This window comes from Vipera berus (genome assembly GCF_964194415.1).
Source record: "Vipera berus genome assembly, chromosome: 12".
In the NCBI taxonomy this organism is placed as follows: Eukaryota; Metazoa; Chordata; class Lepidosauria; order Squamata; family Viperidae; genus Vipera; species Vipera berus.
The window spans coordinates 5,283,002-5,287,362 of NC_138215.1; positions in this window are offsets into that span (position 1 = coordinate 5,283,002).

The window sequence follows — 4,361 nt, forward strand, 5'->3', positions numbered from 1 at the left end:
AGGCCTGGAGGAACGTTGTCCATGGGGTTGTGATGGGTCGGACATAACTACGCAACTAACAACAAATATTTAGAGAATTATACAAGTAGTACTTACAATTCATTTAGTGACTGTTTGAAGTTACAACGGCACTGAAAAAAGTAACATGCAGCCAGTTTTCACACTTACAACTGTTCCGTCGTCACGTGATCAAAATTCGGACGCTTGGCAGCTGACTCACATTTATGACGGTTGCAGTGTCCTGGGGTCACGTGATCCCCTTTTCAGACTGCCTGACAAGCAAAAGAGCCTTGGTGGAGCAGTGGGCTAATGCCTCCTTAAGTAACACCAGCTGCCTGCAATTAGTGCAGGTTCGAGTCCCACCAGGCTCAAGGTTGACTCAGCCTTCCATCCTTCCGAGGTAGGTAAAATGAGGACCCAGATTGTTGGGGGCAATTAAGCTGACTTTGTAATAATGCCGCTTGGGGCCCCCCCGAAAGCCCTAATAAGCAGGCATATACATAGAATGAAGGCTATTGCTAAGCACATTGATTTGTGCTTCTTAGATTGTAAGCCGCCCTGAGTCTTCGGAGAAGGGCGGGATATAAATGGGATTAAAAAAAAAAGTCAATGGGGAAAGCCGGATCCACTTAACATGTTACTAACTTAACAGCTGTTAAGTGAATCACTTAACAACTGTGGGAAGGAAAATCATAAAATGGGGCAAAATTCATAATTTGGATTTTAGGTAGTCCTCGACTTACAACAGTTTGTTTAATGACAGTTTAAAGTTACAATGGGCTCGGAAAAACCGACTTACGACCCGGACTCACACTTAAGACTCTTGTACCACCCTCATGATCGTGTGACTGCAATCTGGATGCGTTGGCAACTGGCTCAGTTTTATGACCATTTGCATCATCTTGCCGTACTGATCGCAATTTGTTACCTTTGGGAGTTTTTTGGCAATTTCCAGGGAAAAAAAGAAAATAAACGTTGGGGAAGTTGGATTCCTTTAACCACATGGGTGATTTGCTTAACAACTGGTTGAAAAAACTGTATTAAAATCAGGTCCAACTCGACCTATGGCTGCAATGACCTAAAATGGAATTCCAGTACCAACTGCGGTTATAAGTCGAGAATTACCTTTATACGGTCTTGTAGCTGAATCCAATCACTACAGATTCAAGCCCAATTACTTCCCAACGGATCCAAACTAAGAAGAAAGTAAGATTTGAAAGTTATATCTGGGACGGTTTTTGGCATTAAAAAGGAGAAAGAGACACATTCTTTTTCAATGTTTAATGCTCAACAGAAAAAAAAGTGTAACGTTAAACCATCACCAACATTACAACTCTGATTATTCCTGGGCAACATAGACTACCAAAATCCCACCTGACATTACTCACTAGTTTAAATATCTACTACAATCTTTATGATCACTTACTACGACCAACTTCAGCCTACAATTGTGCATAACTCATATTGTCGCTCCCATGTTTTCTTCTTCAGTTCACTTACACAACTACAACATCAAGCTTACTAGAATTAGAACCGATGGAGCAAGTTAATTACAAGCAACTCCACTTTACTGCTTTCAATTAACTTAAATCCTGGCATTTTTATTAGTTTCAGATTCTGCACTTTAATGAGAAGGCACATTTTCATAGGAAAACCTCTATTGAAGTTTTGCTTCCAAATTAGGTTTGCAGCATTATGAAGTGGAAGATTCTTCCAACCTTTGGAAAAAAATAATCAAGGAAGCCTATATTTGAATTAAATAAAATATTTCCCTTCAAAATTCCACAGTTTTTGACTGCAAAAAAAAGATTTAAATAAGACCGACCATTGCTGAGGTAATGGTAATATTTTTCGTGATCAAAGCACACTTTTCAATGAAACAGATTTGCCCTACATGCATATTTAGATAAAGGTAATTAATAAACTTTCATTGCTTTTGCTCTTGTGGACAAAAACTCTAGCATCAACCCAAACCTGATTCAGTTGTTGATATACAATAACAAATAGTGAAATTAGCTTAAATTATAAGTGCAAATCCTTTCATTTGTGCCACAATGTAAGCATCAGTTGAAAAAGTCTACTGAAAGAATCTGTCAAATTAGCTCTGAAAAGACCCCTAAATTTAAATTTAAAATCCTGATGTTGCTGCCAACAGATAGCCAACAGATTGTCTAAGATAGCACCTAAAGTAAAAAAGAGAGAACAAAAAAAAATGACCCCAAATGTGTACGTACTAAGCTATAAAGGTAAAGGTAAAGGTTCCCCCGCACATGCGTGTTAGTCGTTTCCGACTCTAGGGGCCGGTGCTCATCTCCGTTTCAAAGCCGAAGAGCCAGCGCTTGTCCGAGGACATCTCCGTGGTCATGTGGCTGGCATGACTAGATGCCAAAGGTGCACGGAACGCTGTTACCTTCCCACCGCAGTGGTCGAGTAGCTGGGACAAGTAACAGGTGCTCACTCGGGATTCGACCCGCCAAACTGCCGCCCTTCTGATCGACAAGCTCAGCGTCCTAACCCACTGAGCCACCGCATCCCTACTAAGCTATATAAATATTCAAAAATAATTACTATGACTTGCAGAAATTGTGTCTGTCATATCATGAAGGCAAGACCGTGGCTGATAAGCTGTGTGATCAATTTCTCAAACTGGCAACTTTAAGATGGATGGGCTTCAATCCCAGAATCCCCCAGCCAGCCATGTATAGAGTATTGTGCTCTGCTTGGCTGGTTGGGGAATTCTGGAAGTTGAAGTCCACCCATCTTAATAGCAATAGCAATAGCACTTAGACTGATATACTGCTTCACAGTGCTTTACAACCCTCTCTAAGCGGTTTACAGATTCAGCATATTCCCCCCAACAATCTAGGTCCTCATTTTACCGACCACGGAAGAATGGAAGGCTGAGTCAACCTTCAGCTGGTCAGGATCGAACTGCTGGCTGTGGGCAGAGTCAGCTTGCAATGCTGCATTCTAACCACTGCACCACCATGGCAAAAGAATAGAAATAATAGAAATAGAAATAGGCCTTAGACTTATATACCGCTTCATAATGCTTCACAGCCCTAAGTGGTTTAGAGTCAACATATTCCCTCCCCCAACAATCTGGGTCCTCATTTTACTGACCTCGGAAGGATGAAAGGCTGTGTCAACTTTGCGCCGGTCAGGATCAAACTGCTGGCAGTGGGCATTCAGCCTGCAATGCTGCATTCTCACCACTGTGCCACCCAGCTCAGTAAAGTTGCCAGGGTTGATAAACACTGAGCTACAGTAGAGAGACAACATTGGGTGTCTCTACTCTTCCTCCTCAAGATTCTTTTACTTTAAACTCAAGTTGAATTATATCTAAAGTAGAGCACAAGTATTAATACAGGTAGCCTTCGATTTAAGCAGTTCATTTGGTGACTGTTTAAATTTATGACGGCACTGAAACACTTAAAAACTGTGGCAAGGAAGGTCGTAAAATGAGACAAAATTCACTTAACAAATGTCTCACTTAGCAATAGAACTTTTGGGCTCAAGTGAGATCGTAATTTGACGACTACCTGTATATAGTAACTTTATTTTGTCTATGCTGTGGTATTATCTGCAACAAGATTATTTTGATCCTCAGCTTGTGGGTTTCCCAAAGGCACTGGGTTGGTCGCTATTAAAATAAATATCATGGGTGATGGACAGTTCTAAATTTAGATTCAAAGCTGTAGTGGCGTTGGCTTTTCTCCACACTGAACAAATTGTAAGTCGCATAACTGAAATGAATTCCAAGTCCTACATAGCTTATGCTAGGAACGTATCTGGTTATCGTCTGCATCTGATTACCTTTGATATATGGGGAAAATTGCTGTTAGAAAATAAAAGGTAAAGATTCCCCCGCACATGTGTGCTAGTCGTTTCCAACTCTAGGGTCCGGTGCTCATCTCCGTTTTAAAGCCGAAGAGCCAGCGCTTGTCCGAGGACGTCTCTGTGGTCATGTGGCCGGCATGACTAGATGCCAAAGGCGCACGGAACGCTGTTACCTTCCCACCGTAGTGGTCCCTATTTGTCTACTTGCATTTTTACGTGCTTTCGAACTGCTAGGTTGGCAGAAGCTGGGATGAGTAACAGGCGCTAATGCAGTTTCTCTCTTCATATTTATTTGCCAGCATCAAAGACTGCTACTTTAATGAAAGCAAATTAATTTACTTTACTTGAACAATATCCAAACCTCCAGCACCTTTATTTTAAAAAAGGAGCTTAGGATCCTTGGATCCAATACTTAGCAGTCCATGTTCAAGGTGATTTGCATTCTTCCTTGTGACCCAGCCAATACCAAAGAAATGAAGCCGTGCAAGGATTGTGCTCCATGTAGATCATTTGAAACAGAA